The sequence below is a fragment of the Myotis lucifugus genome, unplaced genomic scaffold (assembly GCF_000147115.1).
Source record: "Myotis lucifugus unplaced genomic scaffold, Myoluc2.0 scaffold_63, whole genome shotgun sequence".
Classification (NCBI taxonomy): Eukaryota; Metazoa; Chordata; class Mammalia; order Chiroptera; family Vespertilionidae; genus Myotis; species Myotis lucifugus.
In genome coordinates, this window is record NW_005871111.1 from 5,902,634 (window position 1) to 5,925,580 (window position 22,947).

Consider the following 22,947-nt stretch of genomic DNA (forward strand, 5'->3'; position numbering starts at 1 on the left):
TTTCACCCCAGGGAACAAGATCCTTTCCTCCCCCCTCCCTCCCTGGTTAGATTGAGGCCCATGTGTCTGGGTTTCTGGCAAATGGGGGTGTGAGGAAGAAGTGATGCAGACTACTCCCAAGTCAGACCTTTAAAAATCCTCCAACCCCATGCTCCCGCCTCCCTCTCTTGGCACCGACCGCAACGCCTGCTTTATGTGGACAGCCACAGAGCGAGGTCTCCTGACCAGCACTGGTCTTGCTGCGAGTGAAAAAACAAACCTTCGCAGGATAAAACCAACTGAGAATCTGGGGGTTTTCTGTTGCAGCTGCTGGCTTTACATGCCCTACTAGTTCTCCATTCCTGTTTATTCGTTCAGTTAGCACTGTTGTAGCACCGACTGTTATGCCTGGCACGTAGCCGCGAGGATTCTCACTACCATTTCCTCCCCCGAATCCAACCGGAGGCCATCTTCCTGAGATTGGTTCTCTCCACGTTGAGGCGACAGGACTTCTGCTGAGTTTCCTCCTAACACGATGGCGTTCTGCATGGTCCTCTTCTCACTTACAAAACAACGGTACTGCATTTCCAAATATGTTCCCCTTGGTGTCTCCCCGTCTCACTGTGTGTCAGCTCAAGGAGAGGGTAGCAGAGTCGGTGGGCAGAGCCTTGCACCGTGATGTGGATCTGACACCTGCAAAAGGAGGGGGAGGAAGGAGGGTCCGGCAGGAGTCGCTGGGCTGCCTGACTGCTGCTCTGCGAGTGCTGGTTCCAGACTCCCCTGGGGGTTAGGAATGACGTGGCCCTTTCCATGCCCTGACAAGGCCAGGAGCAGCCCCGGAAGTGTCCCCTCCGCTTGACCTTTGAGGTGGACCCTGGAGGGGCAGCGGCTGGAGGCTGTCCCCGCCGACACTCCTCACATCCGGTTCTTTCAGAGGGAGATCCCGGGGTGCAACGCCCTGGCTGCCACATCCCTCTGCTCCCACTGACTCTTGCTTACGCTGTTCCTCCTCTTAGAAGCTCCCTGTTTCCTGCGTGTCCACTGACACTTCCTGGGAGGTGAAGTGCAAGACTAGACCATCTGGGAGAGCTTTGGATGGTGCCTCAGCTCAAACTTCACCTTCCCTGTGAAGCCCTTGTTCCCCCCACACATCCCTGCTCTGGAACACTCGTGCTCCCACCACTGTCTCAGCACTTGCCAAATTCGGTTCTTAAAGAAAAGTTTATTTTCCCCAATGGTGTGCGGGCATTACACATAGTTATCTCCGCATTCCTATAGCTTGATACTATATGAGACGGACAGTGGGGGCTCAAGTGTTTGTTGGATGAATTATGTAGAACTAATTATCGGGCTGATAATGTAGAGTGTGGAAAACAGAATAAGCTGGGAGCAAAGGAGTTGTGTCCAAGTCCTCGCTCCAACACTTACTGGCTCTGTGAACTCGGGCAAGTTACTTAATATCTTTGACTCTCATTGTCTTGTCTACAAACAAGAAAGTGACTTTGATTAAGTATCCACTTGAGAGTAGGCATCTCACATGTGATAATCAGTGGGAGTTACCTGTCTACCCTAATGACTAGGTCAGTGGTTGGCAAACTGCGGCTCGTGAGCCACATGCGGCTCTTTGGCCCCTTGAGTGTGGCTCTTCCTAAGCCTTAGGAGTACCCTAATTAAGTTAATAACAATGTACCTACCTATTTAGTTAAGTTTAAAAAAGTTGGCTCTCAAAAGAAATTTCAATCGTTGTACTGTTGATATTTGGCTCTGTTGACTAATGAGTTTGCCGACCACTGGACTAGGTTATTGTGAGCATCGGCAAAAACCTTGCATGTAAAAGCTCTAGGCAAACTCAAAAGCTCTGTAAGAATGTAAGACATTATGTTTTTTACCACCTCTGTGCACATGAATCCCAAATCTTTATTTCTACCCGACCTGTATCTCGAGTTCCAGGCTGTCACAGCAGATCAAAAACTCTCCTTGCTCACAACAAACTTGTCTTATTCCAGTATTTAGTTCTCTATCAGCCCTAACCATCTTTTTTGGCCTAATTTACACTACTTTTCTATAAGGCAGACCTTTTGCAGGGGTTAAAGTGGCCTACTTCTGGCCAAAAAGTTGTTGTGTCCACTCCCACCAAAATAATCTCTCTTTACTCTTGATTCCTATACCTATTAGTAGTACTATTAATACCACTGCTATTACTAACATCTAGTTAAAAAACTGCCTGGGTTTGTAAACCTTGATTCTACCATGTACTAGTTGTGTGACTTGGGAAAAATTAATTCATCTGTGAAATGGGCATAAGAATCCTCCCACCTCAGGGTTACTGTGGAAACCAAGTGAAATAATACAGGTCATCAGTGTAGTATTGTTATAGCACAATTCCCATAGTGACCCTAAGAAGAAGGTGCTGCTATGGTCTCCATTTACAGATGAGAGAACAACTGTCTGCATGTCGAATGTGGCACTTCACTGACAAGATATTTTCATGCATCCGGGTCAACTTTATTGAGCTCTGATTATGCTCGAGTACTATGATACCTATATTACTTATTTCTCACAATAATCCAAGCCCCCATTTTTTAATAAATAAGGAAACCGAGGCACAGAAAAGTAAAGCAAGTTGTCCAAGGTCATAAATATAGTTTCTATAGACTTCCAATTCAACTCCAAATTCTGTATGTTGATATTACACCACACCATTTCCTTAATATATATATATATCTTAGAGGCCCGGTGCACAAAAATTTGTGCACTCAGGGGGGGTCCCTCAGCCCGGCCTGTGCCCTCTCGCAGTCTGGGACCCCTCAGGGGATGACCACCTGCTGGCTTAGACCCGCTCCCTGGGGGATTGGGCCTAAGCTGGCAGTCAGACATCCCTCTGGCAGCCCGGGAGCCCTCGGGGGATGTCCACTTGCCAGCGGGGAGCAGGCCTAAGCTGCAGTCGGACATCCTTAGCGCTGCTGAGGAGGCGGGAGAGGCTTCCACCACCACCACTGTACTGGCAGCCGTCAGCCTGGCTTGTGGCTGAGCAGAGTTCCCCCTGTGGGAGTGCACTGACCACCAGGGGGCAGCTCCTGCATTGAGCATCTGCCCCCTGGTGGTCAGTGTGTGTCATAGTGACCAGTCATTCCCAGTCATTCTGCTGTTAGGGTCAATTTGCATATTACCCTTTTATTATATAGGAATGCCTGGCCAGCCTGGGTGAGGGGCTGATGGCTGTTTGCAGGCTGGCCACAGCCCCTTCAGGGTAGGGATTCCCTCTGGGGTGCCTGACCAGCCTGGGTGAGGGGCTGATGGCTGTTTGCAGGCTGGTCACAGCCCCTTCAGTGTGGGGATCCCCACTGGGGTGCCTGGGTGAGGGGCTGAGGGCCGTTTTCAGGCTAGCCACACCCCCTTCAGGGTGTGTGTCAGGGGGGTCTTGCTGGAGTGCCTGGCCAGCCTGGGTGAGTAGCTGATGGCAGTTTGCAGACTGGCCAATCCCTTCAGAGGGGACCCTCACCCCATGAGGGTGTGGCCAGCCTGGGTGAGTGGCTGATGGCTGTTTACAGGCTGGCCACAGCCCCTTCAGGGTGGGGATCCCCGATGGGGTGCCTGGCCAGTCTGGGTGAGGGGCTGAGGGCCGTTTTCAGGCTGGCTAAGCCCCCCAGCGGGAACCCTCACCCCATGAGGGTGTGGCCAGCCTGGGTGAGGGGCTGATGGCTATTTGCAGGCTGGCCACAACCCCCAGCCACCCAAGCTCCCAGTGGGGGCTGGCTAGAAGCAGGTATCTGGGATTTCTTTGTCTTCTATAATTGAAACTTTGTTGCCATGAGTGGAGGCCACAGCCAGCTCAGGGCAGGCGGGAAGCTTGGCTTCCTCCATCGCCCAGGCAACAAACCCTCCTGCTTGCTCCAGCTCCGTGGCTGCTGGCCGCCATCTTGGTTCGGTTAATTTGCATATAGTCGGTCTGATTGGCTGGTGTGCATGGCTTAGGGCGTAGCGAAGGTACGGTCAATTAGCATCTTTGTCTTTTATTAGTGTAGATATAATCTTACCAACCAGATTGTCAATGACCTGAGGGCAGTGTCTGTTTGCACTTCTTGCTAAAGCCTCTCTCCCAAGCACTATAATAAGGATTCAATAAATACATTTTGAGTGATTGATTAGTTCATTCTGCATTTATGAATGCCTACAATCTCAGACAGACAGAAATAATATTGTAAGTAGGAAATACTATTATAGTATATCATATATTATTGTGTGTGTATATACATATATATTTTATATATATACATATTGCCCAAAAAATGTATACACACTTTGAATAATTATTAATTCCAGTGGGTTAAATCTGAAAAGAAAGAAATGTCAATTGAGCTATTAGCTGTTAAAGTGTGTATATACATTTTTTGGGACACCCTGTATATATGCACACACACACGTAGTATAATCCAAATGATAGTATAGCACAGAGACGGGAGTACAACAGAAGGAGCCATCAACTGATCAATTCAGTGCATATCAAAAACAACATGTACAGCCCAGCCAATGTGGCTCAGTGGTTGAGCATCGACACATGGTTCGATTCCCAGTCAGGACACATGCTCGGGTTATGGGTTCAATCCCCAAGAGGGGGTGTGCAGGAGATAGGTGATGGATGTTTCTCTGTCATCGATGTTTCTATCTCTCTCTTCCTCTCTCTTCCTTCCTCCTTTTGAAATCAATAGAAAACTGTTTTTTAAAAGAAGCTTTTGTTAAAAAAATTTTAAAAAAACCATCATGTACAAATGCTCCAAACTGAAACAACCTGAGAAAACATTCTGTTTAGCAGTGGCCTAGCTGGAAACATTAGATTAGCAAGCAAACCCTCCATGGATTACAAAATGCTGTAAACAGGTCTCTAGCAATGTTTTTGACGGCAGATCTAGGATGAGGAGACTGCCAGGAAGACAGCTGTCTCCTCTGCTGACTCTTACTCATAGTGAGCACTTCTCCCCTCCAGACCACAGCCACGAGAGAAAGTAACCCTCAGCCACAAAGGCACCGAGTTTAGCTGATGTGGAAGGCAGGGTGCTGTGTACAGGCGATAGGCATACATTCCCTGTTGGGATCTTTGCTGCACTCTCCAAATGGTCATTTCTAACACTCTCCTCAAATCGCCTAGTCCTCCCCACTTCTATTTATGGCCTTAACTCACACTTATGGCCTTGACTCAGAAGGAAATTGCTTCATTTTCCCACCACTATGTTCCTAAGCCTAAATGAATCTGTACCCATCTCCTTATTCCTTCTTGTTACCAGAAAGGAAGAAACCTTCCCATGACCAAGGCCAGTCTCTCCACTTGACTTCAGAAGCCATCTCCTCTTGTCATCCCAAGGACTTTTTCTTCCATCATTAGTCTCCCCCGTTTCTAGGGAGTCATTCACATTGGTATAACAGGCTTGAGCATCTCTGAAATTTACAAGCAGACAAAAGCTTTGCCATCACATTTTTAGCCTCTTCCTTAATTCGCCAAGGTTATCTGCATGTGTGCACATTTCTTCTCCCCTACTGACTCATTTCCCTCCACTACTGTAAATTTTAACTTAATGTACAGAAAAAAACTATGAAAACCAACACCAGTATTCTTATGTGCATATTTCATATTCCAGCTCCCTGCAACTCAGCCAAAGGTAACCACTATATGAATTTTGTTTTTACCATTCCCTGGCTTTTTTCTTAATCACATGTACTATCAAATAATGTACATGCAATAAAATTCATGTAATTTAAGAGTACAATTCAATGAATTTTGCTAAATATATACCATTATGTAACCATCATCATAATCATAATCTACCACATTCCTTTTACCTCAAAAAGTTCTCTCTTGTTTCTTTGCAGATAATTTCTATCTCCACCCTCAGCCCCTAACAACCACTTATTTCTGTAAGTATAGTCTTGCCTTTTCTAGAATTTTGTAAAAATTGAATCATACAATATGTAACCCTTTGTGCTTGACTTCTTGCAGTTAGAATAATAATTTTGAGATTCACCCATGTTGTTAAATTATATATATCTATACTAATAAAAGGGTAATATGCTAATTAGACCAGGAGACCTTCTGGGAGACCTTCCGGACAAAGCCATGGTGGCAGGGCTGAGGCAGAGGCGTTAGGGGAGATCAGGCCAGCAGGGGAGGGCAGTTGGGGGCAAGCAGACCGGAAGGGGGGGGACAGTTGGGGGCAATCAGGCCAGCAGGCAGAGTGGTTAAGGGATGATCAGGCAGGCAGGCAGGCAGGTGAACGATTAGGAGCCAGCGGTCCCAGATTGTGAGAGGGATGTCCAACTGCTGGATGTCCAGCAGTTGGACATCCCCTGATGGGTCCCAGATTGGAGAGGGTGCAGGCTGGGCTGAGGGACACCTTCCCACACCATGCACGAATTTTGTGCCCTGGGCCACTAGCATATATATATACTGAGTGGCCAGATTATTATGACCACCTGACGTTTGTGGGCAAATTAGCTATAATTTCGCGCTGAAGTTGCTAGAGGGCCAGACCATTATAAACAGGGAAGCAGGTTGTTTACCACAACAGTAGAAGTGATTTTTTCTATGTTTAACTTTTATAAGAAATTGCCAAGCTTTTTGCAAAGTGATTGCACCATTTTTTCATCCCCACTGGTAATGTATAAGAGGGCCAGCTGTTTCATCATACTCTCATTGGCTCTTGGTCTGGATGATCTTTTTAACAGTAACCATTCTAGTGAGAATATAGTAATAGCTCATTGTGGTTTCAATTTGCATTTCTCTACTGACTAATGATGTTGAACATCCTTTTATGTGTTTGTCATCTAAATATTTTCTTTAGTGAAGTATCTTTGCATATTGTTTGCCCATCTTTTAAATTAGATTTTTGTCCTCTTATTAAGTTATAGGACTTCTTTATATATTCTGGATACAAGGCTTTTTTTTCCAAAGTGGGAAATAAGTTATTAAAGAGATTGATTTAGACCATCATTAACCATCAGACTCCTAAATATGACATCAGTGTAATTCAACTCAATCTCCCTTAACAATTTAAAAGTTTTAAGAATGTATTTCAAGGTCATAATTCATTTCAAACCAATTTTCATGAAGTCACATGCACTAATTTGTATCTATATATTCTCTATGTGTCATTTTAAAGCATCTCAAACATCTTTGATAATTAAAATTGAATAGCCAGTTGAATTTAAAAGTTTAGACAAACTGTCACTGACTTGAATATGTTATTTTTATTAAAATATATTTTTATTGATTTCAGAGAGGAAGAAAGAGGGAGAGAGAGACAGAAACATCAATGATGAGAGAGAATCATTGATCGGCTGCCTCCTGCAGGCCCCACACTGGGGATAGAGCCTGCAACCCAGGCATGTGCCCTGATCAGGAATCAAACCGTGACCTCCTGGTTCACAGGTCGATACTTAACCACTGAGCCATGCTGGCTGTGCTTGAATACATTATTGACCACAAAAAGGTAGTTCAAAGCTTTACATTTGAATGAACTTGATAAAAACATGTCAAGGCATGTTTAAGAAATTTGTCCTTGTTACCTGACCACCTTTCTATTTTGATCAGTGAATTCTGTAAGAAAAGAATACATTCAACAAAGTAGTATACATAATGCTTTGAAATGAAAAACAATAACTTGAAACCTCACATCACTTTGGTAAAGCAGACCATCAGTTCAGAATTACATACGCCAAAGTGAAAGACAAGTGGAATGGATAAAATTAATCCCAGTTGGTATTAAAAGCATTGGAAGAAGAAATGTCACAGAAAAAAAAAGAAGAAAAGATGCTATGAAAAAAATAGAATGTACATTTGGATAATTTACAGTCTGTAATTATATAAAAATTGCTATAATTCAAACATCGTTCTCACATATTTCTGGTGAAATCAAAGTAAAAATGTAATACCTGGGATTCCTCCTTCTCCAAAGAAGAAATTAAAATAATCAGATAATTTGTTCTCTGAAATATTCTGCAAATTCCAATGTACAAGAAGTATACAAAATAGGATAAACAAGTGTGTATGGATGAAAAGCTATAATAATTCCAATTTTTGCTGCCTTGGCAAGGTATTGTACATATTCCACATCAACAAAATAGAAATGGCACAGTTTGTGAGGACACAATCCACATTTTATTTACATTTTTTTAATTGAAGAAAATTTTAAATTTTTATTGAAGTCTCTCAAACAATACTAAATGTGAAATAATAAAAAACAAAAATTCTTTTAAGACTAACTTTAATCCCTAAATCATACCTTCATACACCTATTTCCTTTTTGCTGATTTCACTTAAACTTATATGCATGGTTTGTCAAACAAAGACTGTAAACAATTATTTACCATGTCTGTTACATGTAACATATAGAAACAGCTTTTAATAGAAATTCATCAACCTTTCTCATGACATTTTAAAATTATAAATACAGGTATCCAAACAATCCTGAACATATTTTTTATACTACTGGGGTAGTGAGCCCTCACACCACTTCAAAAATTAAAACAATTTGTAGTAATATTCATTGCACCTGCTACATGAAACAATTTAAATAGAAGCTCTTTCACTAAACAAGATGGATAAAGCATGCCATTTCTCTTTCTCCTTCTTGAGATTTTTACTTTTTAGAAACACACATGACACTTCTCACCATACATTCATCTCCAGGTTTAAGTTAATTTTATTTTTTAAAATATTTGTATTGATTTTAGAGAGGAAGGGAGAGGGAGGGAGGGAAGGAGGGAGAGAGGGAGGGAGGGAGGGAGGGAGGGAGAGAGAGAGAGAGGGAGAGAGAGAGAGAGAGAGAGAGAGAGACATCAATGATGAGAGAGAACCATTGATCAGCTGCCTCCTGCACACCCCCCACTGGGGATCGAGTCCACAACCTGGGCATGTGCCCTGAATGGGAATTAAACTGTGACCTCCTGGTTCATAGGTTGACGCTTACTGAGCCATGCAGGTTGGGCCAGGTTTATGTTTAAATGACAGCTCCTTACAAAAGTGTGCTGCATTTTTCTTCCTGTTACCTGAAAACATAATGTGTGTATATATATTAAACATATTCTTACAAATGCCCAGATCATGTTTACCAGCTGGAATTCCTTTACTTAATGTGTGGGTATTTTGCATTGTGACATTTAATTAAGACATTACCGTGAGTAGAAGACTATTGATTTAAGACAAGTTTGAGCTCCACTAAAATTAATTGTTGTATGTTTGTCCTTCTGGTGGCTGTGGAATTCATATTTTCATTGGACATCATTAGATATCTTAGTTCTTAAAGTACAAGTTTAATGCTATATGAATTTTACCATTTTGCTAACACTGCTATGCTCCCTGCATCTGTCATTCCACTGGAATTACTTATTCCATTCATATTAATTTTGGTTACAAATCTAACTGATGGAGGGGCTTCTGGGTATTTCAGTCCATATGCTACTTTCAGGCTATAATTCTGTTTTCATAATGTGTCTTTTCTCCTCTCTGAATGTTCTCCATCCCCATTACCACCTTCTGAAATCCTACCTGTCAGTTCTTCAAGGCTCATTGCAAAGGCAACTTCCTCCACTGTTCAGCCTTCCTCAATTATTCCAGCCTTGGTGGCCCAATAATCATGCCTGCCCACCGTATAAGTGTCATAACTTTATCATCTTCAAGGCCCCAGCTAACCGTACCATTGCCTACTTTTTGTCCTTCTTCAAGCTCCTCCAACAAGTGAAAATTATGAGGAACTTGAACTCCTTTTGCAACAGTTGGAGAGTGTCGTGCTAAGTGAAATATACGCCAGTCAGAGAAAAACTGAATACAAGTCTTTTACCAGATACATGTTTTGCAAACTTTTATCCCAGTTGGTGGCTTGCCTTTCCATTTTTTTAAACAAAGGCTTTCCAATCTAATTTATTGATTTTTCTTTTATAGTTTATACTTTTTGTGCCCCATCAAAAAATATCTGCTTACTTCAAAGTCATAAAGATCTTCTAAGTTTTGTTCTCTATATTTTTAATAGTCTTAGCTCTTACATCTAGGTCTATGATACATTTCAAAGTTAATTTGTGTGTGTGTGTTGTAAGGTAAGGGTCAATTGTAGCACCATTTGTTTGAAAAACTATCCTTTCCCCATTGAAATCCCTCAGCACTGTTGTCAAAAATAAATTGACCATATATGATTGGGCCTGTTTCTACTTGTTTCCATTGGCCTATGTGTCTCTCCTTATGCTAATATCAGATGTAGAATAAGTTTTTTTTACTTTTTCAAACTTATTTGACTATTCTAAGATTCATTTTCTATGACTCTTGAATCAATTTGTAAAATTCTACAAAAAATGCCTGCTTGGAGACTCTACCAGAAAACAGACCCTATAAAAAATCCAATGGAAATTCTAGTGTTGAGAAGTAGCATACTGAAATGAAAAGTTTACAAGAGGAGCCCATCAGAAGATTCGACTTGAAAAAAGAAGATTCGACTTGAAAAAAGAAAGTCAGGGAGCTTAAAGATAGGTCAATAGAAATGGAAAAAAGATAAAGAAAAATAAACAGAAACTCGGAGACCTGTGTGGGATCATATGAATCTATTCCACATCTAGTTGAAATTCCAAAAGGGAGGTAAGCAGAAGGGGCAGAAAATATATTTGAATGAATAAAGGGTAAAAACAATACAAATAATGCTTGACTTCTTGTCAGAAACAATAGAAGCCTGACAACATTGCAATGGTGATTCAGATGTTAAAAGAAAAATTTGTCAACCAAGAATTATATATCTAAACTATTCTTAAAAATGAAGACAAAATAGAGATAATTCAAAATAAACAAACTGAGGGAATCTGTTGCTAGCATATCTGCATTACAAGAAATGCTAAAGAAAGTCCATCGGGCTAAAGGAAAATGACACCAGATGGTAATTCAGATGCAGAGGGAGAAAGGGAAAACACTGGAATTGGTAAATATCTGTATAAAGTGAAAAATTATACTTACTTATATATTTTCTCTTTTATTATCTTTATTTCTTTAAAAGGTACATGAATCTTTAAAGCAAACATTATACACTTTATCGTGAGGTTTACAACATACATACTAGTATATGGCAGTGATAGCACAAAAGGAAGGGAAATGCTACTAGACTGTTGATAAGTTCCTGTATTTTGTCGGAAGTACATTAGTGTTTACTTGAGGTAGACTGGGATAAGTTAAGGATGCATACTGCATCTTTAGAGGAACTACTAAAAAATAAGGCAAAGAAATATATCAAATTCACAGAGGGGATAAGATGGAATGCAAAATATAATTTTCTAAGCACAGAAAGTAGTAAAGGAGGAACAGAGAGCAACAACAACAAAAAAGATGAGATAAAAATAAAAGAGCAAAATGGCCTACTTCAACCAACTATATTAATAATTACATTTATATGAATGGGCTAAACACGCCAATCAAAAGTCAGAGATTATTAGATTGGATTTTTAAAATCAAGATCCAGTATATGTTTTTTTTTTTTTTTTACCAGAGATGCACTTTAAATTCAGTGGCACAGCCCTGGTTGGCATGGCTTAGTGGTCGGCCTGTGCACGAAGGGTCATAGGTTGATTCCCTGTCAAGGGCACCTACCTGGGTTGCAGGTTCCATCCCTGGCCCCAGGTTGGGGAGCGTGTGGGAGGCAAACAATTGATATGTCTCTCTCACATCAATATTTCACTTTCTCTGTCCCCTACCCCTTCTCCTTTCCACTCTCTCTGAAAAATCAATGGAAAAAATATCATTGGGTGAGGATTAAAAAAAATATTCAGTGGCATAAATGCTATCCAGTGTATTTTTTACTTTGGATATTGTATTTTTATCTCTAGACATCCACTTGGGTCTTTTCCACATCTTTAAATTCTCTCTTTATTATTGCTATATTTTATTCTACCTTTTGAACATATTTATAATAACTGTTTTAATGTCCTTACCTACTAGTTCAATCATCAGTATTATTTCTGTGCCTGTTTCTATTGATTGGTTATTGTCTAGGTTCTGGGTCATTATTTTCCTGCTTCTTTGCATGCCTCGGTTATTTTTTTTTTCACCCAACATCACCAAATAATTTATTTGGAATCAGAATTAAAAGAACAATGGACAGTTGTGAAATGTATGTTTATCCTCATACTTCTGACCTGTTGTACCACTTATCTAGGACAGATTACCAGTTAAATTTTACATTATTTCTTCAGAACTGAGGTTTTTCGATGACTTCAAATTTGGTATTTTCAAATTTGGTATACTCAAATTTGAAGTCATGCCTGCTTTACCATACATTTGCTTAAGCTTGAAAAGCTCTCTCTCCAACTCGAGCTTGATACTCTGGGCCAGTACCAACAGGCCCTCCAGATGACTGTCGCTTAGTTCTGTATTCTCTAATTTTGTTCAAGTTCCTTATTAAGTGCCATGTCTGTACCACCAGTATCCCTGCTCAAATGGACTGAGACTGCAGACTGAGGGACAGAGGAAACCTGAGGAGTTCCTGAAGAATCAGATGATCCTGTTATGCGCTTTCATCCCAAGATGCCAGTCACTGCCACTGTCCCTGTTCTCATAGTCATTATCATTTTTTAAATCAGACACTGGCCATTGTGAATCTATATTGCTGGTTGCTAGATTTTCTTGTATTTCTTTAAAGCATGTGGCTGTTGTATTTCCCCTGGCACTCAGTTAAGTTATTTGGATCATACTTGGATCATTTGAAGCTTGCTTTTAAGCTTTTTATGTTGGGTCCACAGCAGCCTTTAGTAAGGTTTCAGGCCCACTAGCAAAGTTTGACTTCTAAGATTCTTACCTGATACTCCATATATTATGAGATTGTTGACGTGTGGGAATAAGAACTTTTCCCAGTGCTGTGTGAGGCCCAGGAATTGTTTTGCTTATTCCTTTCCTACAGGTCCTTCCCTGACCCCCAGTATGTCAGTGTCACTCAAGCATAGACAGGTAATCAGCCAATGGGCGATCCTCCTGCAGATCTCTGGAGTTCTCATTCCCTGCAGCTCCCTCCTCTCCGTACACTGCCCAGCAAATTGTGGCTGCCTGATTCTTCCCCAATTCCAGTCTGTTTCCTCCACTCAGCAAGACCAATGGATGTGGGCTTTCCCCTTCCTATGCTACCAACTGGAAACTCATTCCAGGGGGTAAGATGGTGCAATCAGCTCACCTTGTTTGTTTTTGTTTGTTTTTCTTCGCTCAGGCATGACAGTCCTGCTTGGCTGCCATCCAGTTCTGAAAACCATTGTTTCATACTGTAATTTGCTAGTTTCCTAGTTGTTTAAAGCAGAAGGGTAAATTTACTCTCCAGTCCAACATCTTGTTGGCCAGAAACAGACGTTTCAATCCCCTTGCTTTTAAAAAATGCTTTTATAAAACAAAACAAACAAACAAAGACCTTTTACAGTATACTATGTATCCACAACAATTAATATTTTAAAATGTTGGGTACTCTAAGATAATTTAAAACACATAGTAAATAATACTGTAAGTTGTTTTTTAATGATTTTTTTCTCCACTCAAAATAATGTTTATAAGAGGCATCTTCGGTGGTCCGAGGAGCCATAATTCATTCATTTTCACTACTGTGTGAATGCTTCTCCTTTCTTCTGTCAATGTTTGTTGTTTTAGTTTTGTGCTATCATGAACAAAGCTTGGTGCTACTAGGAGTGTTCTTATAATAGACACAGGCAAGAATTTTTCGGACGTATACTCAGGAATGGAATTATTGGGGTTTGGGATAGACAATATTCACTTTTTGGGATAATGCCCTCTTTTTTATTTTTCAATCTACGAGGCTACTTTCAGTGTCTCAACTCCTCTTTATCAACCCAGGGCCTTTGCACAAACCACTTCCCATATTTGAAACCCTTCTCTCATTTGCTCTTTACAAAGTGTACCTTTGCGTTCTTTCGATGTCAGTCTAAGTGTCACCTCTGCAGAGAGGCCTTCCCTGACCACCCACTTGAAAGCAGCTCCCTCTACCAGTATTCTCTATCAGAGCCCCCGTTCATTTAGTGCCTCTCTCCCTCACCAGGCTGTAAGTTTCATGGGGGCAGGAACAATGTCTGTCTTATTAAACATTGTTCATCTACTGCCTAGCTCAAGGTCTGGGATGTAGTAGGTATTTTAAAACTGTTTTCTAGATGAATGAATATATAAGCAAACCAATAAAAGACATTATCTTTAGTTTACAAAGAAGGTTATCAAAGCTCAGGAAAAGTTTGTAATACAGTAATAGGATACAGATAGTGGCTGAAGAAGCCAGGATTTGACTATAGAGCATGTTTTTCTCAAGGCTTTGGATTACACAGTTAAAATAGTATAATCTTCTAATAGTCACGAAGATGATCTCCCTTTGTTTCTGGGACCCCTTTAGTATCTTGTGTTCCAGGACTTTGGGCAACTCCTTGAGCAGGAACTGACTAGAATCTATTCACAGGCCACTGGGTATTTCATATTCTGCACACTAAACATAGGTACTTCATAACTCACTGCTACCTTTCTACAGAAAGTGGGGAATAGGATTATTGGGCTATATTTTTCTAATTATACTTGGACTATTCCACTAATTTAAGATCAATCTTATCTGTGCTTTACACATACACTAGAATAAGTTGCTATGTATTCCTTGAGTACTCAAGCCATGTCCTTACATCTTTGTGTCCTGGATGGCTCGCAGAGTATCTCACCTGCAGTGGGCACTCAGTACATACTACAGGAATGAACAGTGGCAGAAGCTAGGTCCTGAGATGGACACCATTTCACCTGAAATAGTGAAATAATGCAACTGAGATTATAGCCACCAGTTCTTCATATTATATGTGCATATACATAATATGGATTAAGTAGAATAATATAGTAGCATGTTCTGAAGACTATTATAGAAAACTAGTGGCCCGGTGCACAAAATTTGTGCATGGGAGGGCGTGATTGTCCCTCAGCTGGGCCTGCACCCTCTCCAATCTGGGACCCCTCGGGGGATGTCTGACTGCTGGTTTAGGCCCGATCCCTGGGCCTAAGCCGACAGTCAGACATCCCTCTTGCAATCCGGGACTGCTGGCTCCTAACCACTCACCTGCCTGCCTGCCTGATTGCCCCTAACCACTCTGCCTGCCGACCTGCTGGCCCCCAACTCCCCCCCCCCCCGCTGGCCTGATCACCTCCAACTGCCATCCCCTCCTGGCCTGATCTCCCCTAACCACCTCGGCCTTGACCCCACCACCATGGCTTTGTCCAGAAGGATGTCTGGAAGGTCTCCTGGTCTAATTAGCATATTACCCTTTAATTAGTATAGATAAGCATTATAAGTAACAGTAAAATTAAGTTACATAATAAACCAATATATTCTGACCAAGAAGACACTTGGATCTGTGAAATTGTTGATAGAATTCTCCGTCATGGCAGAATTAACTACAACCACATATTACACACACACACACACACACACACACACACACACATACACACACACACACGTGCATGCACGCGAGTATACTAGGGGAAAAAACTAACAAATGCAATTCTGGTAGAGACATGAAAGCAAAATTAAAATCTAAGGGAAAGCAACATGTTAATGCCGATTATTATTGTCGAAGGTTATGTGGCATCACGGCTAAAAATAGGGGCATGAGCATCAAATCTGGGTTCAAAATCAGCTCTGCCATGCAGTCCTCTAAGAACCCAGCAAGTCACAACTCTGAGCTTCAGTTTTCTCATCTGTAAAACGATGACAATAGCACCTACTTCGTTGAATTACTGCTAAGGTTAAATGACACAACAGGAGTGTTTACAGCAATCCCTGGCACATGCGAAAGTTCACTACATGAGAATGTTACCACCGTCATCACCATTTTCATCATCATCATTGTATCATATTGGTAATTTGAACAACACACTTTAATGGTCAACTTGTGGAGCTGGAGATCTATTGTGTTTGTGACAGTACAGAAACTCTTGCCATGACCTTTTTCTGCTCAAACAATAGATCATTGTAAAGTACCTGGCCTACTGGACTGATCTGTTATAACAGTTAATGACAGATGTAGTATTAGAACTATAAACAATATTAATGCCCATTCCAGGGGAAGATTACTATTCCTCATGATTATGGATCAAAGCACCTGGCACAAATGAGAGAGAGAGAGAGAGAGAGAGAGAGAGAGAGAGAGAGAGAGAGAGAGATGCTTTTTACTTGCCAAATCTCTTAATTGTTCTAGTCTCGATGGAAGGAAGCTTAAAACAAAACAAAACCGTTTCTGAGAACCAAGGGGCAGCTGGGTGGGAGGGTCTTGTTTGAGGCCCTGGAGGTCTTCCTGTTTTCACAAAAGCCTGAATTAAGGAAACAGCAAATAATTGAGCAGCAAAAGAAGAGGAGTTGCTCTGTGCCCTCTCTTTGATCTTCCTTTGACTTCCATGCCTTGTCTCCCTCATGGACCTTCTTCTGAGGGCTGCACTGTAGCCGAGATGCTTCTAGAGCTGAATGTCCAGGTAACATGACCTTATAAATTAAGAATTGAGTTTTGGAAGCTATGACCAAGGTACCACATAGGCATACACCTTTAGTGGCTACACATTTTTATAAGGATTCATAATTCTGTGAAGTTCTCTCCTTTCAACCCATAATTGTACATTAGGAACTGTGCTAGAACCTAGTAACACAGACATAACACTGTGCAAGTTGTTTGTATTCCACATCCTTTCTTCTTACCCTCCACCCCTGAAATGTGACTGCAAACAAGAATATTTTTACAAAGACAAGACTCTTCCATTCTGATCTATGACCAATGTCAGTCTTTATAATAGTAGGAAGTTCAAGGGAGGAAATGCCAGAAAGCCACAAAGAAAAAACAGACACACAAGAAAGAGTGAAAACAGTTGGTCAATGTGGTACAACGTTTCATCTTCATCTCTGTATCTTCACTGATTCTTTTAATCAGTTCTAGGCAGCATCTGAAAAATCTGCTTTTAGTCTTTTCATTGATAATAATTAAATCAGAAATGTCATTTATTTCAGTTTTCTTCTTGGTATGTGATAAGAACTCAAGTGTTGCTTGGCCTGAGTGTCTTGAGATACATACACTTTCTCATATGTTGTGCACTAATCCCACATATGAGCTCCACTGGGTTTCCTTACATTCCAATTCCCTCTGCCCCATCATTTGTAGGTATTTTAAATTATTTTTTCTTGCTGTATTGCTTACACTGTTCTATACTATTTCAAATCAAGGGGGAAAATCAATAGAAATATATGCCGATGGCTATTATACTAAATTTATTGAGGACAACCTCCCTTTGTGTATCCTTTCAAAAGAACAGCTTCTCACAAAATATGTTTCAATGCAATAATAAGTGACAATTTTATAGTGTTTTCATAGTAAGAATAATAAGTCTGGGTATTTATTACTTTTTGAAATAGCCAAAATCTCAGAGCTGTCTCTACTTAGGTACCAATGAAATACCTATTAGCAATATTTATAAAAACATATTGATATATTTCTCTTTTAAAACATTACAATCTGTTTCTTCCGGTCCATTTCTTGCTGCTTGATTTATAATCAACAAGATGATTAAAGGTTCAAAAAGCCCCCTGGAAGTCTTTCTTTCGAGATACACCCAGCTCATAGCATGAAATGTTATAGCTGCATCAATTATTAATGCCACTTCAATCCTCTGTTCGAAACTGCAGTGTGAATCAGACTATTTTACTGCGTAAATGACACCCAGGAGCATGTTAAGCACCTTTAGAGGCGGCTCTAATGCTTCCAGCACTCAGCACAGTGCTCTGAGCATGATCGGCTCCACTAGGCATGTTTTATTTGCTGGGTTCACATTATTTGGGTGCATTTGACACACTAAATCATTAATAGGTGAAGTGGGGCTCATAGTTAGTTCAATCTGGCAAGCATTTATAGGACACCTATTATGTAATCTGATCGTGTCACTGCCATACTGAAAATGGTTCAATTATTCCCTATGGTTTTCAGGATAAAATACAACCTCCTAATACAGCATATGAGACTTCACATAATCTATCAATAATGGCAGATATGTGACATGCAGGCTCCCACTCCCCTCCTCTCCTCCCAGAACAAATGGAACTAATGTGTCCCACCATTCTTTTCCACAGAGACTGGACATGGCTTCAGAATCCTTCTCTGTACAATGTTCCAGGCAGCGACCACCAATAGACCAGAGTTACAATCTATTTGCCAGTCCGGCCAGTCTATCTCTCATGTCCCTCAATGTCACCAAACACCATTTGCTTTAGCCACATGTCATATATTTTCCTTAACACGTGAGACTTGTCACACTTACATGCTTTTACATGTGCTGTTCTGTCTCTGTAGACTAACCTTGTCCCTTTTCCGTGCTTAGCTAACTCCTGTTTATTCTGCACAATTCAGATCAGGTTTCGCCTCCGCAGTCTGATTCGTATGCCTTTATTCTGTGCTCTCAAACTAACTTGCACTGAGTGTTTTATCAGCTGAACCATGATCGTTCATAGCTTATCTCTCTCCCTGACTAACGTTAAATTCTTTGAGAGCAGAGGCCGTGTTTTATTCCCCTTTGTATCTCAGGCAGCCAGCACAGAGCCTGGTATGCAGTAGGTATTCAATAAATTCTCAGAAACAAATGTTCTAGCCACTATATTAGGTTTCAGGACCACAAAAGAGAATAATGTATAAGATGAGACATATTTATTGAGCACTTACTGTGTGCCAGGCCCTGTTGCAAGCACTTTGCATAGCTTATCTTATTCAAATCTCACAACAGCCCTTCAAGGTAGATTTTCATGATTGTCCTTCTTTTAACAAGTGAGGAAACTAAAACAGAAAGAAGCCCGGTGACTTCTCTAGAATCACACCCAGCCAGATAGCCTGGTTCCAGAGTCCCTAACCATTATGCTGCACTTCCTGGCCTGGTGTGGACCCTTGTCCTTGAGGAGATCAAAGGTAGGTAGAAGGAGACAGGCAGGTACGTGACTAATCACCACACATCCTGGAAGGACTATAATAGATGTGTGAGCAATATAAAGGGATAGCACAGAGGAGGGAGTGATTAATGTAGTCCGAGTGGAAGCCAAGTGTTCAGGGAAGGTTTCACTAAAGAAGTGGCATTCAAATTAGGCTTGGAAGACTAAGAAGAGCACATGAGATGGAGATGCAGGGAAATACATGCTAGGCAGAAAGCAGAGTACAGACAAGACAAGAGGAAGGAAGCAACATGCTATTTGGGCACCAAGACCAGCTACGTACTTTGCAGAGCCCAGAGCAAAATAAAAACTCAGGGCCCCTTGTTCATAAATTATTGAGAATTTCAACACAGTGATAGCAGAGCATGAAATCAAACGGACCTTCTAAGCGCAGAGCCCCACATACAAAGGTACAGGTTGCGTGTCCATAAAGCCAGACCTATAGGGCACCATAAATGCTTCAGCATTGCTGGAACAAGAAGTACCTGGGGCAGAAGTACTTTATGAGGCAGGAAATGACACTGGCGAGGACAGCAGAGGTCAGATCATATGCCATGTGAGTCGCCTGGACTTTGCAGTCTGGTTGGATCATTTGCAAAAAGATACTTCCGGGACTCCCACAGGCAGTAGAAGGAGGGAGGTTACCAGAGGAAGGCAGGGCAGCAGCAGCAATTACACGGGCCCAAGAGGCTCAGATCTTGAACTTGACCCTTTCCGGGGGATGTCTGAGAAGGGTAGATCTGAGAAATGAGTATGAGGCACAGATTACAGGAATTTACACTCAAGGTGCATAAGGAACCCGGGAGGAAAGAGGAAAGGACCACAGGCTCAAACAGGGGTGTGGGGTTCAAGAGAACACCTCACCATTTTGCTTAGGCCTGCCAGACAGATTTAAAGCAGTGCTATAAAATGAATTTATGTAATTATTTAGCATCATTTATATCAGGGACACCCCCGATCCCGGAGAAGGTCAATGCACAGACTGCAAGAAAATAAAGCCCTTGTGTAGATTTCCATGTGTGCAACTCCCACAAGCAAAGCGGCACATGAAGAGTCTATTTATTTGTTTCTTGATCTCCTTCCAAAGAACCATGGCTTTTGGGGTCACTTGACTTTTTCCCATGAAACAGAAAAAGAAATGGTCCTTACACCCTTCTGATGTGATTTCTCAATTGCCAAACTGTTCCCGAGAAGCTCCCTGACTTCTCGTTGGTTCTCTGGCTATTTGAATGCGATCTTCAGTACAGTCAGGATAAAACTAAATTACGCATTAGTGCTTTGGAAATGGAAGTTCAGTGCAAATACAGCAGTATTAGTTTCATCCTGGAATCCTGGGAGACTGACATTGGTTCACACAACTCAGTTATTTCTCCTCATCACTCTAATGCGAGCTTCCATCGCGTTTTTCAAAGTTCGGCCCATCTGTAGAACCTCTCCTAACAGTGCTGATTACCCTTCTACCCCTTTGCCAATAAAACTCAGGGAGCCAGAATATCAGTGTACACAAACTTAAATAGTCAAAGCATGGACCTGCTCACCAGTCATAATTATCTTTGTCAAATGACAGTTTTTTTAAAAATGGGAACATTGCAGATTGTACTTGGGTTTACTCTGTAGTTCTGGGGCTCCCTGTCACTTTAAAAAACTTTTTAAAAATTTTTTCAAAGTGCCCCTAAGGAGGACAGCATTCTTCAAACAATAAGCTAACAATTGGGCAGCTCAGTGTAGGTGAAAGCTCATGGGCTTTCATGGGACAAAGGTTGGTACAGCTGTGATCTTCGGCAGGTTATTTAATCTCCCTCACCCTCAGCGACCCTGGGTGTGAGGGTTTATATCTGCATTGCAAAGTTAGTGGAGGATGGAGTGAGTTCACAGGCGTGTAAAACAGTTGTCCCAAAGCAGACCTCCAATAAAGTGAGGTTCCTGAGGCACCTGTGTGTGTGTGTGGTGAGGGAAATTAAGTGATACTGAATAGCTTTATACTCTCCACCCAATTTTAATTCACTGGTACTGGGGGTGCCTGAGTGGGTTTCTTTCCTTTGGTTGTAACCAAGTGGGAGGATCCTTACAGAATCCAGCTTCAGAACACCAAGTCACCAAAGGTCATAGCCTGAGATTGTACCACCGCATTGGGAAACTCAAACTCTTCACCTGCCAAACACCTGGGCAGCTCTTCTCTTTCCTTCCAGGAACTGCTTTTTGCCTTCATATTCAGTGCTTATTAGTAATCCCTCAGAAGTCTCCCCAACCTCCCTGACCTCCCCACTTGATCAGTCCTCCCTGCTGTAAGTTCTCTTAGCAACCTGTAATTGTTTCTTTGTAGAACTTACCACAACTATAATTGATAAATCAATTATGTAACTAGTTGTTTCAAATGCATTTTCTTGAACAGAATATGAACTCCACTGAAACTGTCATGTTCATCACTGGGGACTCAGTGCCTGGTGCATGCTCTTGCACATAGTAGGTGCTTAACCATATATAACTAAATGAATGAGTGGATACTTGTCCCTTATTAATTAATTTGGATAAACACATTATTTTTAGTTAAAGAACAGTTGATATAAAATATTATGTTAGTTTCAGGTATACAACATAGTGATTAGACATTTATATACCTTATGATGTGATCACCATGATAAATCTAGTAACCATCTGTCACTGTACAAAGTTATTACGATATTATTGAATTCATTCCCTGTGCTGTACATTATATCCCCATGATGTATTTATTTTATAACTGGAAGTTTGTATCTCTTATTCCCCTTCATGATTTTACTCACCCCTCAATTCCCTCCCCTCTGGCAATCATCAGTTTGTTTTCTGTATGTCTGAGTCTGTTTCTGTTTTGTTTGCTTATTTTGCTTTTTTAGATTCCACATATAAGTGAAATCATATGGTATTTGTCTTTCTCTGACTTATTTCACTTAGCATAATACACTCTAGTTACATCCATGTTGTCACAAATAGCAAGATTTTATTCTCTTTTATTGCTGAATAATAATCCATTATATATTAGATATATACCACATCTTCTTTATCCATTCATCTATTGATGAATACTTAGGTTGCTTCCATATCTTGGCTTCTGTAAATAATGCTGCAATGAACATAGGGTACATAAATCTTTTCAACTTAGTGTTTTTGTTTTCCTCAGATAAATACCTAAAAGTGGAATTGCTAGGTTGTATAGTAGTTTAATTTTTAATTTTTAGAGGAACTTCCATAGTGGCTGCACCAATTTACAATCCTACCAACAGTGCACGAGGGTTACCTTTTCTCCACAACCTCTCCAACACTTATTCTTTGTTGACTTATTGATAGCAGCTATTTTGACAGGTGTCAGGTGATATCTCAGTGTGGTTTTGATTTGAAATTCCCTGGTGATTAGTGTTAAGCATCTTTTCATATGTCTGTTGGCCATCTGTATGTCTTCTTTAGAGAAATGTCTAAGTTTTCTACTCATTTTTAATCAAATTTTTTGTGTTTTTTATGTTAAGTTGTGGGGAACTGATATAGGGTTAAGCCTCGGACTGACCTGTGGGCAAAGTCATAAACAATTCCCAGCTTAGAGAGCACAGTCCTCTTAGCATAATTGGGCTTGACCTTGTATAAAGCTCCCTAGATCTTACTTGGGAAGCTAATGGGCTGAGGGAAGTGCAACAAGAACAAAAACAAATGAAACTTACAAGAACAAAAATAAGTAAAACTTACAACAGTGTAACTTACTGTGTAACTATGGAAACCACTACCTTGTTTACCTCTCACTATAAAATAAAGGCTCAGCTTGCCTCGGGATCTCTCTCTGTGGCCTCAGCCAGGCACAGGAAGATCCACGGAGGCTAAGGAAAGCTAGAGAGTTCTGAACGCTGTCTCTGTGTAAAACCTTCTTCGCCGAGCTCCGTCCACACTTTGGGAACCCCTGGACCGCTGGGGCTGGACCCCAGCATTTGGCGCCGAACAGGATTCCCCTAGGTAA

The 22,947-nt window shown here is 41.1% G+C and overlaps 2 pseudogenes; both read right to left on the reverse strand.

The window, feature by feature from the left end:
* Window positions 1-9,193: 9,193 nt before the first annotated feature.
* On the reverse strand, window positions 9,194-15,395 carry LOC102427015 (annotated as a pseudogene).
* Window positions 12,189-12,806, reverse strand: LOC102429492 (annotated as a pseudogene).
* Window positions 15,396-22,947: the final 7,552 nt, after the last annotated feature.